The sequence below is a fragment of the Pseudophryne corroboree genome, chromosome 1 (genome assembly GCF_028390025.1).
Source record: "Pseudophryne corroboree isolate aPseCor3 chromosome 1, aPseCor3.hap2, whole genome shotgun sequence".
Taxonomy (NCBI): domain Eukaryota; kingdom Metazoa; phylum Chordata; class Amphibia; order Anura; family Myobatrachidae; genus Pseudophryne; species Pseudophryne corroboree.
In genome coordinates this window covers 918393788-918409362 of record NC_086444.1, presented here as the reverse complement: position 1 = coordinate 918409362, position 15575 = coordinate 918393788, and the positions used below count along the sequence as shown (strand labels likewise).

Below are 15575 nucleotides of genomic sequence, written 5' to 3'. Positions count from 1 at the left end.
GAAGCTTGAAACAAACTGTCAGAAGGAAACTAGCTGGGGCTGGTGACTTCGAGCTGGGTTCAGGTTGGATGGTGAGCTCTCTGGGATGGAAGCGGGCTGTTTGAACTGAGTCTTTAGTTAACACGAGGTAGTGGCTGGATTTGGTGTATCAGTGCTTAGTTCTGATTGGAAAGCAGTCTCTCCTGGATGGAAACGGGCTGGTTGAATGAAGTTCCTTTGCATGAAGTGTATGATAATAGGGACAAAGATAGTGAAGAAAAGGAGGATGAGCCAGAACCGAGGATCCGAACTGATGACTACAGAGGAGACATAGGCCCTCATTCCGAGTTGATCGCTCGCAAGGCGAATTTAGCAGAGTTGCTCACGCTAAGCCTACGCCTACTGGGAGTGTATCTTAGCTTCTTAAAATTGCGACCGATGTATTCGCAATATTGCGATTACAAACTACTTAGCAGTTTCAGAGTAGCTTCAGACTTACTCGGTATCTGCGATCAGTTCAGTGCTTGTCGTTCCTGGTTTGACGTCATAAACACACCCAGCGTTCGCCCAGACACTCCCCCGTTTCTCCGGCCACTCCTGCGTTTTTTCCGGAAACGGTAGCGTTTTTATCCACACGCCCCTAAAACGCCGTGTTTCCGCCCAGTAACACCCATTTCCTGTCAATCACACTACGATCGCCGGAGCGAAGAAAAAGCCGTGAGTAAAAATACTATCTTCATTGTAAAATTACTTGGCGCAGTCGCAGTGCGATTATTGCGCATGCGTACTAAGCGGAATTTCACTGCGATGCGATGAAAATTACCGAGCGAACGACTCGGAATGAGGGCCATAGGAACCGGTATGCCGTGATCCGTGGCTGTGTCGACACTCTCGGGCAGGACAGTGATGGAGGCAACTATGGCGGATCGGCGCTGGCTGTTGGACCTACACAGGACCATTCTAGGCCCAGGAGCGTAAGGACCAAACAGGTAGAGACTCTGGAGATGGTGTTTTTAAATTAAATCGAACCAAGAGCAAAAGGCAAAATTCTGGAAACTGGGAGTCAGAGAACTAGCTTGCAAACAGGCTGCAGAAGACGTTGCACTGACATCAGAATACCCCAGAATGCTCCAAGAAATACCCTTATGAATGCTATTTTTAGATTTCTCACAAATATTTAAGATGCCCGCTCTAATATATATATATTGTAAATGCCTGCACATCTTATTACCAAATCCCATAAATGTGTGCTTACATCGCACAACACCTCATAAGCATACCACAGCATCCCATAAGAGAAAACGATACACCCACACATTATCTGAGTTCCAAAGCTCAATGAAGTATATATTTCTTGTTAAAAGGATATGGATACAATATATATTACAAAGTACAGTATACCTATAGTTACATGATTACACTCACACAGAAAACAGTTAGAACATAGTTAAAACACAGTTACATATAGTTATAGTTAAATGCCAGCGATACAATTACCAGATCTTTCTCATTATTAGTTTGTCCCTCCATATGACTCTGTCTTTCTCTCTTTCCTCTGTAAAATCATGCAAGACCTCCATCTCCCTCTGAGACCACAAGCAACTGAACTCTGAGCCCCCCCCTAGCCAGGAACTACTTTCCTGTGTGACTAGTTCCTGGGGGAGGGGTCTCTCTCTCCTTCACGATTGAGTCACTATTTTCTTTGTATATGCTGATCAGGTTGTCTATGAAAACTGCCAAAAGGGTTGGCTTGAGTTCCCTGGTCACTGTATCATTCATTGTTCTAACAAAGTGATTTTAGCTTTTATACATATAATCATAACTATCTGCTGCAATGTCCCACAACTTCACAACAAGTATCAAATCAATCTACACACCAATCTGCTTGTTTTAATAGTAAACATGACAGGTGTATCTGGTTCCGTTCAAATAATACACATTCATGACATTAATTCATTAGGTAATCTTAAATCACCATGATGTCTGGTGCTTGATATTATTATAATTATGTACTGTATGAAATAAGTGTCGAATCCATCTCTGTGGCATGTCCGTGTAAATGCGTGAGTTACCATATATTGCTGTGCTCGCTGCGCATATTTGCAAGTATAGCGACCTATATGTGTGTAGTCTGTATGTTCTCTTTATGCAATATTTTTTACTTTAACAGTCCACCCTTTGGCAGTCAACAATAACTGCCACTATTTAAATAATCCAAACAGAAAAATATATGTTATCATGAAATACCTCATTATGATTGGGAGTAGGGAGGAGAGGAGGAGGTGGGAAATGTATGACCTAGTGAGATAGTAAAAGCATGTGTGTATGAGATCCATGTCTGAGGGGTCATGTATCATTGTGCCGTACGTGTTCTAAATCAAGCTTCGAGGTATTGCGAAGTATACATTTGAATCCTTCTTATCCCGTATCAAGGGTCTGTGGATGGGCTGTCAAACTCTACCGAGCTCTTTTCGGCTTTTGGTTACAACAAATGGGGTGCACATTAGTTGATGATACATGAAGGGGGAGAATATGTGAGTGCTGATATATGGGTCTATATTCCCTGTCGCCTATGTGTGTCATTACCTGAAGATAGTAGAGATGAAGATAAGAAACATGCGTTATAAATGCATTCGTATAATTTTATGTGAGATTTAATATACAGTCGCCGATTGAGGTCTTGTTGGTGTCTTGTCTGGTGTCTTGTCCGGATTGTCGTATCTTTACTGTAGCTTTGAGGTTTATTGGCAAACAAAAAGCTTCTTCAAGTGTCCATAAAAAGAATTACAGTCTCTAAAAGCTCATCAGGTGTCAAAAAGAAATGTCAGTCTCTAGAAAGCTCATCAGGTGTTTGTGACACAGTTCATCATTGGTCTTGTATAAATGGTCATCAAATTCTTCTTCCAGGTGGATCTCTTGGTACCTCGGAGAAAATCAAAGGAGAAACGGGTGAAAGAAACGGACCGTGGAATCACATTTTATCACAACATTGTCTCGATTAACGGGTCATAAATTCACTTCAGGCAACACTTTTCCAATGTAACACAATCCCTCTGAGTTTGGGGCAAGGAACCTGTACGCCTTTCTCCCACATATGAAATATGCGTCATCGGGGAGAACATATGGGATGGAAAATGACATAACCATATTACAAACCTTCCATGAAAACAGTCCTATCCCTAACTCTCTCATCTGTCTAGTACACGTATCAGGCTGTATGACATGTGCACAGTATCCTGGTGATACTTCTCCAACTCGCATGATGCTAGTTCCTAGGGTGTACCTATACTGGAAATATTTTCCACTGTTGGCTATTTGGCGTATAAGTTCTGAGTCTAGGGGCATTCTGTCGGCTCTGTGTAAGAATGTCATGGTTTGGTTGTTCCATGACACTTCCCAATTTCCCGACTTTCGGGGATTGGAAATGTTAAAACATATTAGGGACCTATCTACATGGTATTGGTGGAGCTTCAAACTAGGAGGACTAGAAATATTAAATCTCTTGTCCACCGGTCTCCCACCCTTTAACTCAAGTACCTCATCTACCGTTAAAGGATATGGCACTAGTCCTGACTTACTATGACCTTGAGGTACTTGTGAGCACACCCAACAGTCTGTCTGGTTTAACACTTTACCCACCAATGAGTGATAGTCACTCACTGGATGCCGGTCCATATTGATATTGAAACTGGACTGACATTCCTTGATGCAACCGTCCTCAACTATGTTGTCACAATTCCTACAGATACAATTCTCTTCAGCTAACAATCCTTTACAATGTCTATTAATAACATGGCTACCAGATCGTTTTCTGATACTCGCCTTTTCTCGGTGATTGTGTTGCTCTTGGAATTCTAAGCCTCCATCCTGATCATCAGAATCCATTCCAGATCCTTTCTCGACCTCACTGGTACTCTCACCGAAACAGACTGCTCTGGTCAACAACAGGGTCAACAGGAAAACACGGACTGCAGTCTCTTGGGGCGAGTCCATCTTGCAGGAGGAGAAAGAGATAGTTGTAATGGGGGTACAGAAAATAATTGAAGGGGGAAAAACTTGTTACGATATTTTGTCCTCTGGTCTTGTTGTTCTTCTTGCTCAGATGTCATCTCAAAGGTGCTGTCTCTCAGTCTTACCAAAACGAACACTCCGGTGATACAATATTCTTTCCAAATCAGCGATCTTTCTGTAAGGAGCATAAATCTTGCATTACCATTTGTATAACTTTTGTGTGACATACCATCCGTAAAACATGAAAGAAAAAAAAGAAAGAGAACAATTTGAAAAGGAAAAAACATCAGATTTTCATCAACAGGCTGTCATATCAACATGTCCACCAGTATCTCTGCATAATCTCCCCCCACCAGTATTTCCCCTCTCCACCCTTTGTGTCTGGCCAAACACAACGATGTTGGTAAGACAAACTGGGGTTAGGTAGACCTCTGAAAAAGACCAAGTAGTCATGTGATGTTTGAGTTCTGTTGGTGAAAGTTACAGATGAGAAGAAAACATTTAAAGATAAATTACAAAGTTTACCCGGCCGTCCCTGTGTCTTACAAGGAACTGACCTCCCAATTACATTAACTGTAACCTCAGGCTTACTGTCAAGGCTAATGATCAACTTTACTGGCTGCAAATTACAGGTGCGGCCCAAAATTCTTCCTATATGATCCCTGATTACAATTTCGTGTGTCATAACTTTGCTCGTGTTCTTGTCTAGGGGGTCTGACTTTATGTGGGCTGTTACAGTTGCTGGCATAATGCCCTTCTCTTTTACAAAGATAACAAACCCTTGGCTTTCTCCGTGTGCCAGGGGCCTGGGGTTTTGGTCGATTTGATGCCTCCTCTAGTGCTTGGATGCTCATCACCATCAACCGCTCTCCCTGTGCTTCCCTGGTTCTTTGGATATTACGGTCATGCTCGATAGCGGACTCTCTTAATGCAGCCACCGAGATACCTCTCCAGTGAGGTAGAGAGGTTTGTACCCTGATTCTTTGTGTGTCTTTTAAGCCGTCCATTAATATGGACACAGCTACCTCCCTATGATGTACATTATCCTCAATGTCCGTGATCCCAGTGTATCTAGATATTTTCTGCAGTGCTCGATGGAAATATTCCGCTGCCATTTCACCTTCTTTTTGTCTAATGGAGAAAATTTTGTTCCACTCGACAATAGTTGGGAAATATACTCCTAATTGCAGATTGATTTGTCGTACATTCTCCTGGGTGTATTCCTCAGTGAGGGGTACGTCTGCGTCTAATCTACAATCAGTGATGAATTTTGCAGGATCAATGTTGGAAGGTAAACATAGTCGTAGCACTGTTCGCCAATCTTTGTTTGTGGGTTCTGTGGCGTTACCTAATTCTTTAATAAACCTCTGACATGCGGCTAGATCTCTCCTGGGATCAGGAAATTCAGACATAATTGTCCTCAATTCCATCCGGGACCAGGGACAATGCATAGCAATGTCTCTGACGGGAGTGACTCCCTGAGCGTCAGTCCTCCCATTGGGGACTGTGATCACCCTGACAGGATTTAGTTCAATTACACCATCTTGTGTTGATTCTACAATGTGAGGTGCAATTGTCTGTGCATGATATACAATACCATACTTACCTGTGGACACGACCTCATCTGACCCTCCGTTAGGGGGTTTGACTACTGCCTTTACCGATTGGGTCGTGCCCACCTGGGTGTCTCGTATGGTGGCTGCTGGAAAAGGTGCCGACATCTTCCTGGGCTCACTTTCTTGCTTGTAATCCTGAGGGAAGTTTAACATGGAGTGCAACTTGCACGGGTTAGAATTTGTACATTTATCAGTTTTCCTTATATCATTATTACATTTATTACAATTATTACATTTATCACATTTACTCTTATCATTAATAATACAGTTACTAAGTGCACAATTATCATCATATCCCAGTATGTCATTCTCTGCAGCCATTTGTTCTCCAGTTGCCATATGTTTCCTGCTAAGGTGAGAACCAGCTGTGTAAGCTAATTCCCTTTGTATCTCACCTTCCTGTTGCCATATCTGTAAGTAATCATAATGTCTAATTCTTCGCTTCCCGGACTTTATTAGACATATTCTTCTTCTTAAATTGTGCAACACCTCGGGATTAAAACTGCCCACCCTGGATTAACTTTTCCCCATCATTCACAGTCATACGTTCCCAATCATTGCATAAAACCTCGGCGTGTGAACCATATTTCTCACACATTATGTACCTGGCCGACCCAGCAGGTCGGGGTACTGAATCAACCTGAACCTTGGTTGATCGCCCCTTACTTGAGCAACTGGCCCCCATTATTTTGCAGGTATTTCTTTTTCAGCAAATTTCCTACAAAAACAACCAAGTTCCCAGAGGTAAGGCGACGGTGAAAGTTCAACGAGTGCCTTCACCCACTCTCGCCCACGTCGACCAATACGCCCACACGTTCTGACGTAACGCTGGCGTACTCAACCTAGGGCCCCTGCAACCTGAACCTCTATTTACTGGAGCGTGTGGGAGTGATCCGCAGAGCAATTTCCCTCCCCAGTAAATATTAGTTGCTGGAGAATTCCTGTGTGATCAGCGAACCTCCCTTAAAATAAAAAAAACCTACACAAATCACGTTAGAATGTACAAGTAGCGTTTATGATCCAACAGTAAATCTTAGTGGGTATCAAGGTAACAAACTAATGCACACAATTACGTGCGGTACAGTCGCACTGTGTATAAATAACTATTATTTATACGCCTTACGACCAGCGGAATCGATTGTTTAGGCTGCGAAACCTTCAGCCGGAGCTTTATTCTTAAAACGGGCCTATATGGGTTTTGCGCCAACCTCTCTGTGGGTTGCGCCCACTGCCTCTGACCTTTCTTAAGTCAGGGTCTTTAAACTTAGCGACCTTCTGGTCTGCTTTAACACTAATTGCTCCTTTTACCTTAAATCACTTTTAACGTGAGATGGCCTTCACCCACGCCACCACGTGTTCACTTCACGGGTGTACTTCTACGAGATCTCAAATTTTCTCAAGGTTCACCCCAAAGAAAAATTTACTTTCATACACACGCTTCTATCACTTCATATATACTTTGATTTTTCTGTACAGAAAATGACTTGCATTCAGGTAACACAGGTTAATCCCAGAGGAGATGCAGCAATAGAAGGAACCTTTTAAAACTAGTTTTGGGAACTGAAAGAACTTGTGCTATTATCACGTGGCTACTATACCGCCCACACTAAAACAATGTTATCGTGTGATTTGTATCTAATGGGCGTATCTGTACTCAAGTTGCGTAATATACGCTCCTTGTGTACGCTTTTGCGTCGCGTACGCTTGACTCGCACTCGGTGAGAGACACGTGTACGCAGCTTTGATACGCCCGCAGTGACACAAATAACACACTTCTATAAATGTAAACGATATTTAGCTATAATCGCTTACCGACCACCACACAGTATCCGCTATGCTGTGTGCGTGCCTCTTATAATTACTCCTTTAAATATTACTGTTTTACTTTTAACTAAAATAGCAGCAAATTTTCTCAGTACGTTATCAATGCAAATGGCAAACAGGAAGGTAGATAGGTGAAAATACACAGATACAATACAATTCTAAATTAATCTAATAACATACATTGATGTAAGCACACATATATAGTATTACATCTATGTACTAATCACTATTACATCTATGAGACCCATTCACTTCTCTAATTTGCATATGAATGTGCCCTTGACTGTGTGTGAGGGTGAGTCTCTTCACTGCTGGGGAAAAAACCAATTACACAGGTTAATTTGCATTTCAATGGCTATCCTACAACAAGCAGAGAATCCTAGAAGCTTGGAGGTAAAGAAACCAAAAAAACAAAAACAAACTTTGTTTTATCTGTGTATCGTTCTTAAATCAAATATTCATTTTACTATTAACTTACATTAAACCCCATCTAAACTATTTATAATTGATTATGATATGGATTAAATAAATGCATTGGAAACTCATAAATGGTGATTTCTTTTTGACGAAGGACGGCTGATTATTCCTGAGTCAACTGAAAATCAGCCATTCAGAAAAAACAAAAAATGTTGACCTTCCCAAAATGGCCGCTGCTCCTCCCCCTTCCACATCCATGAGGGTTACACAAAATGGAGGACAGACCATGCGGCTTCTTTTGTCACAAAGAAAATCACCATGTAAGCCACTGAAGTTATTTTAGGCCTGGGTTAAAAATAAAACTATCAAGCTATGCAAACTTTTAAAAATACTTTTAAACCTACTTAAACAGATAAACAATCCAATTTGAATCAAACACAATATGACCCATTTGAACCTTGTTTTGCAACAATAAAAATACATTTTAGCATCTTAAATATTATGAGAAACGAATTGTCCCTTAAATTTCATACCAGCATTTTACTAATAACACAACACACGCGGATATGATATTTTCATCAGCTTCTCAATGCGTCCATTGGAGCCGGTCAATTTCAGCCGCGTTTGTAATGTACAGTGCATTATTAAGAACGTGATATCTCGGACCAGAGCCCCCATCTATGAATGCCATTTTTAGATTTCTCACAAATATTTAAGATGCCCGCTCTAATATATATATATTGTAAATGCCTGCACATCTTATTACCAAATCCCATAAATGTGTGCTTACATCGCACAACACCTCATAAGCATACCACAGCATCCCATAAGAGAAAACGATACACCCACACATTATCTGAGTTCCAAAGCTCAATGAAGTATATATTTCTTGTTAAAAGGATATGGATACAATATATATTACAAAGTACAGTATACCTATAGTTACATGATTACACTCACACAGAAAACAGTTAGAACATAGTTAAAACACAGTTACATATAGTTATAGTTAAATGCCAGCGATACAATTACCAGATCTTTCTCATTATTAGTTTGTCCCTCCATATGACTCTGTCTTTCTCTCTTTCCTCTGTAAAATCATGCAAGACCTCCATCTCCCTCTGAGACCACAAGCAACTGAACTCTGACCCCTCCCCCAGGAACTAGTCACACAGGAAAGTAGTTCCTGGCTAGGGGGGGCTCAGAGTTCAGTTGCTTGTGGTCTCAGAGGGAGATGGAGGTCTTGCATGATGCACTGTAGCGGGCACAAGAACCCGGTGTCCAAAGGAAGCATCCTGGGAGGCGTAAGTATCGAAAGCATAGAATCTTATGAACGTGTTCACTGAGGACCACATAGCCGCCTTGCACAATTATTCAAGGGTCACACCATGGCGGGCTACCCAAGAAGGTCCAACAGACCGAGTAGAATGGGCCTTTATAGTAACAGGAGCTGGATGACCAGCCTGTACATAAGCATATGCAATCAACATTCTAATCCATCTGGCCAAGGTCTGCTTGTGAACAGGCCAGCCACGTTTGTGAAAACCAAATAGTACAAAGAGAGAATCAGACTTCCTGATAGGAGCTGTCCTCTTCACATAGATACGGAGAGCCCGTACCACATCCAAATATCGCTCTTTGGAAGACAATTCAGGAGAGGCAAAGGCCAGAACCACAATCTCCTGATTAAGGTGGAAAGAAGACACCACCTTTGGTAGGTACCCGGGACGTGTCCTAAGAACCGCCCGGTCATGGTGAAAAATCAGATATGGTGACTTACAGGACAAGGCACCCAAATCCGACACCCGTCTGGCAGAGGCAATAGCCAGCAGAAACAACACCTTAAGAGAAAGCCACTTAAGGTCTGCAGATTCAAGAGGCTGAAATGGAGACCCTTGCAATGCCTCCAGAACCACTGACAAGTCCCAAGGAGCCACAGGCGGGACATAAGGAGGTTGAATCCGCAACACACCCTGAGTGAATGTATGAATATCAGGTAAAGTTGCAATTTTTCTCTGGAACCAAACCGACAAGGCAGAAATATGAACCTTGATGGAGGCCAGACGAAGGCCCAAGTCCAGGCCCTGTTGTAGAAAGGCCAAAAGTTTGGCCGTACTAAACTTGTAAGCGTCATGATTATTAGTGGCACACCAAGTAACGTAAGAATTCCAGACCCTATGATAAATCCGAGAAGAGGTCGGTTTCCGGGCCTTCAACATGGTTTGAATGACCGCCTCAGAAAATCCTTTGGCCCTCAGGATGGAAGCTTCAAGAGCCACGCCGTCAAAGCCAATCTGGCTAAATCCTGATATACACAGGGGCCCTGAACGAGGAGATCTGGGCGCTGTGGAAGTAGAAGGAGACGCTCTATCGAGAGATCCTGAAGGTCTGAGAACCAATGCAATCTGGGCCACGCGGCAGCGATCAGAAGTAGGATTCCTCCTTTTTGCTTGAACTTCCTTATTACTCTGGGCAGGTGTGACACCGGAGGGAACACGTATGGCAGCTGAAAGTTTCATGGAATTGCCAGTGCATCCACAAACGCTGCTTGAGGATCCCTTATCCTTGCTCTGAAGACCGGAACCTTGTGATTGTATCAAGACGCCATCAGGTCCACATCTGGAAGGCCCTACTTGTCCATGAGGAGTTTAAACACTTCTGGATGGAGGCTCCACTCTCCGGCGTGTACGTCCTGACGACTGAGAAAGTCCACTTCCCAGTTTAGGACCCCCGGAAGGAACACTGCCAATATGGCTGGCAGATGACGTTCCGCCCACTGAATAATCCGTAACACTTTCCTCATTGCCATGCGGCTTCGAGTGCCGCCTTGATGATTGATGTACGCCACCGTGGTCGCGTTGTCCGACTGTACTTGAACAGGTCTGTTCTGTATTAAATGCTGGGCCAAGTTCAATGAGTTGAACACCGCTCGCAATTCCAGAATGTTTATCGGGAGGAGAGACTCCTCCTTGGTCCACCGACCCTGAAGGGAGTGTTGCTCCAACACCGCACTCCAACCTCTCAGACTGATATCCGTCGTCAGAAGGACCCAGTTGGAGATCCAGAAGGGGACCACCCCTGCTCAATCGTTGGTCCTGAAGCCACTAGCTCAGTGACAGAGGGACCTCCATAGACAAAGAGATAATTTAAGACCTGATCCGGTGAGGCAGGCTATCCCACTTGGCAAGAATCAGCTTTTGCAGAGGACGGGAATGAAATTGAGTGTGCTCCACCATGTAGAAAGCCAACACCATGAGACCTAGCACTTGCATTGCCGAATGTATCGACACTTGCGGACGAGATAGGAAGCATTGAATCCTGTCCTGAGACAAGAACAACCGCTGGTTGTGAGTGTCCAACAACGCCCCCAGGTGCACCATGCTCTGAGCAGGGACCAGGGAAGATTTCTTCCAGTTGATGAGCCACCCGTGGGCTTGCAGAAACTGGATAGTCAGATCCAGATGGCGTAAGAGAATTTCTGGGGAATTTGCCAGAAACAACAAGTTGTAAAGGTAAGGTAGGATCCTGATCCCTTGACGGCGGAGTACAGCCGTCATTACCACAATGACCTTGGTGAAGAATCATGGAGCCATGGCCAAACCAAAAGGTAATGCCTGAAATTGGTAATGAAGGTTGCCAACCACAAACCTCAGGTACTGCTGATGCGACACTGCAATGGGAATATGCAGGTAAGCATCCTGTATGTCCAGGGAGACCATATAATCCCCAGGTTCCAAGGCCAGAACAATAGAGCGAAGAGTTTACATACGAAGCGTGGAGACCCTCACAAATTTGTTCAAGGACTTGAGGATGAGAATGGGCCGGGAGGACCCATTCGGTTTCGGGACTAGGAACAGCGGTGAATAGTACCCCTTGCCTCGCTGAGCCAAAGGCACCTGTACTACCACTCCTGTGTCCAGGAGGGACTGTACCACCGAATGAAGAGTTTCTTCCTTCACCTGATCCAAAGGGACGTCTGTCAGACAAAATCGAAGAGGGGGACGACTCTTGAAGGATACAGCGTAACCTCGAGTGACGACTTCCCGTACCCAGGCATCGGAAGTGGTCCTCAACCATTCCTGGGTATACCCTAGAAGTCGGCCCTCCACCATGGGATCCCCCAGAGGGAGGCCCGCCCCGTCATGCGGCAGGCATGTCAGTTTTGGAAGCAGGCTGAAGGGCAGCCCAAGCCCGTTTGGGTTTGGGCTTATTGGGTTTGGAAGTGCGAACCTGTTTTTCGGGTACGCCTGGCCTTTTGACTTCCCTGAAGGATGAAAGGAGCGAAAGGGAGTACTCTTAGCCTTCGGCACCAAAGGAGTAGTACTAGGTAGACATGCTGTTTTAGCAGAAGCTAAGTCAGCCACTATCTCGTTGAGGTATTCTCCGAAAAGAATGTCTCCCTTAAAAGGGAGTACCTCCAGGGTTTTCTAAGAGTCCAGATCCACAGACTAGGACCGTAACCAGAGAATCCGGTGAGCCAAAATGGACGTAGTAGAAGCCTTGACCGCCAGAAAACCAGCATCAGAAGCCGTCTCCTTAATGTAATCAGAGGCTAAGACAATATAAGACAGACATTGTCTAGCATGATCAGAAGCGTTGGAAGGCAACTCCGCCTCCAGCTCCTGAGCCCACGCTTCATCAGCCTCTGTCGCTGCAGTGGTTGGCCTATGTGCAGCACCAGTTAGGGTGCAAATTGCCTTTATACCAACAAAGTGTAAAATCTGCACAAAATACAATTTAGTATAATGGTTATATAATGTTTGTTAGACCAACATTAAGCTTACTACAAACGGTATATGAATTCAGCAATGGGTTGGTGGTGCTCCCGGAAAATAGTTCTGTAAACTATAACAAAGAGTGTGGTCTTTTATGAGAGCAAAAAAGACGACGGCAGCTATTTGTCTTTTCCAGGGCACACTTATGAAAAAAAATTTTTAATAAAATGATGAAATATGAAAAAATTAATACATTAATTCTTAACTTTTATGAGATATACTTAAAACGAGGTGGAGAAGGCAAAAATAATTAATCAAAGCATGAATGCTGCAATTTTTAGGCGATAAGAATTAGGTGTGCGAAATTTTGTTTATTCCCATTAATGGCCTAGAGATTTCCTTGATTGAAATAAATTTATTGGGAATAGGGTAACTCCGTTAGGTTCAGCTAGGGTCTGTCAGACTAGCACAATTAAATGAGAATAGAGATTGAATACCTGGATCTGCACAGAAAGCTGGAAGTGCCCAAATGTCTGGAGAATAAAATACCTACGGTACCTAGTATTCCCTGGTGGTCCCCCAACCGGGTACTGACCAGGCCCTGCAGTGTATGGCTTCCAAGATCAGACGAGATTGGGCATACTCAGTGCAGTTTGACCGTAGGTGGGTGAATCTCCAGTCTGTGGAGTCAATTCCAGTGTGCGGGTACTCATACTCATCACTTATATTACACACATCATAAATGCCTGAATTGTTGTTGGTATAAGAGCAGAGCATTAAGCCCCATTTATGCTAATTGCTATGCTACTGTGAGCAAAAGGGGATCAGGCAGTGATGTGAGTATAGTAAATGGATATAATAGTCTAACAGGGATTAATCCCCAGTACTAGATGCATAAAATTCAGTGCAATGAGGGACACACACAAAAAATTATATGGTAATCTAACTGAGATTAATCCCCAATACTGGGTGTAAATAATTAGGTGCAATGAAAAAGCACACAATATTCCAATAAGCATCAGTTTCTAAAAGTAGATATCCTGTGGTCATATCACATTTTAGCAAAGTCACTGTTCAAAGATAATTCAGCAATCCTAGGGATATACCAACTTTCATAGGAGGAAACACAATTTTCCCCAGTGTTTATAAGATATTGGTTTCACAGTGGGTATTCCCAGCAAATACTGTTTACAGGGTGTTATTATCACAGTGGAAAAAACACAATATTCCAATAAGCATACAGTTTCCAAAAGTAAATATCCTGTGGTCATATCACATTTTAGCAAAGTCACTGTTCAAAGATAATTCAGCAATCCTAGGGATATACCAACTTTCATGGGAGGAAACACAATTTTCCCCAGTGTTTATAAGATATTGGTTTCACAGTGGGTATTCCCAGCAAATACTGTTCACAAGGTGTTATTATCACAGTGAGTGTTCCCAGTAGATACTATTCAATTCAATATATAAAGAAGTTGATTTGATACAATTAAACAAAATAATAAGATTCCCCCTGGTGGAAGATGGAAATTGCATACATACCCTCGCCGGATGTTTTACACCAAATCTTAGTGCTTTCATGCATTGGTGGATAGTGTGAGTGCCGAGGGGTCCCGCAATTGTCGGTAGAAGTTGTCCTGCCAGGGAGAGGGGACACTGAACCTGGAGCTGGGAGCCGATGTCCGCGGTCCGTGCGACCGGAAGTTCGGACACCGGAACCGGAAGTGGACGTACGTTTCGCTCTGGGAGCTTGATCACCTGATCGCCTCAAATTGCCTTTAAACAACCCTCCACACACTTATCCGTCAGTTCTTTCAGAGACGTGACGGTAGTTACCAGCAGAGCTGAGGATACCACCAGCCACGCCACCTGCGAATCCACTGGCAGGGGTGTTTCCCAATTTTTACTTAGCTCCGCAGCGAGGGGGTAGCGAGCCAGCATCTTCTTGTGAGGCGTGAATTTCTTTCCTGGATTTTCCCAGGACTCCTGACGTATGTCAACTAAATGGTCAGGATAAGGTAAAACCTGTTTAACTTTCTGACGTTTAAACTTGTCCGGTTTCTTAGGGGCAGCATCAGGCTCCGGGTCATCAGTAATTTGAAGAATGGTCCTGATAGCCTCTAACAAGACAGGAACATCCACCTGTGAAACAGATTCCCCATCAGAAGCGTTGGGATCAGAATCTGTGGGGTCAGTATAAACGCCATCCTCATCAGACGAGGAGTCTGGGACGTTGGTGGATTGTGAGGAAGTAATGGCCCGCTTAGAGGACCCCTTGGTCTTAGGCGGGCGAGGGTTAGATTTCTGAGTAGTCAGTGATTAGTTCAAATGCTGTAACTGAGCGGGCAGTTGATCTGCCCATGGTGGGATAACCGCGGGGACCATAAACGGTTGTACCGGCACAAGAGGTCCCATAGGGGGCGTTAGTCTAGTTACCAGAGTATTCAATAGCATGGAGAAGGTAGCCCAAGGTGGGTCATTTTAAACCCCCGTTGCTACAGTCGCACTTGGGGGTAAGGATCCCCCAGAACCTGAACCCTCAGCTGCTGTTTTCCTCAAATGTGTCTACAGCATCACCACCACGCAATGTGGGATCAGCTCCAGCACCATTGCCCTTTGTAGCTGACATATCCGAAAGCTTAATACAAGGCAACACAGTACAATATCAGCAGCACAATACCTGACAAGAACCCCCTGTGCAGTGTATCAGCACAATCAGGGAATTCAAGAGGTATATGGTGACTAAAAATCACAGAGAAAAATACACACTGAGTATATCCTGTGAAATACCTATATTAAATGATAAACCTGACGCACTTAGCCCCCTCAGATTATAGAATATAGGGATAGCAATCTGCGTGAGATACACGAAATGGAGGTCACACAGCAGCTATATGCACACACACATAGTCACATTGTACAATGCAGAAATTATGGCATGCAATAAAACTGCACTGGACTAGCAATACAGAGTAGTACTATGTATAGCTATACACTTAATAGATATAACAAT

General features: G+C 43.6%; 1 pseudogene; it reads right to left on the bottom strand.

The window, feature by feature from the left end:
* Window positions 1-13108: 13108 nt before the first annotated feature.
* On the bottom strand, window positions 13109-13227 carry LOC134947635 (5S ribosomal RNA; annotated as a pseudogene).
* Window positions 13228-15575: the final 2348 nt, after the last annotated feature.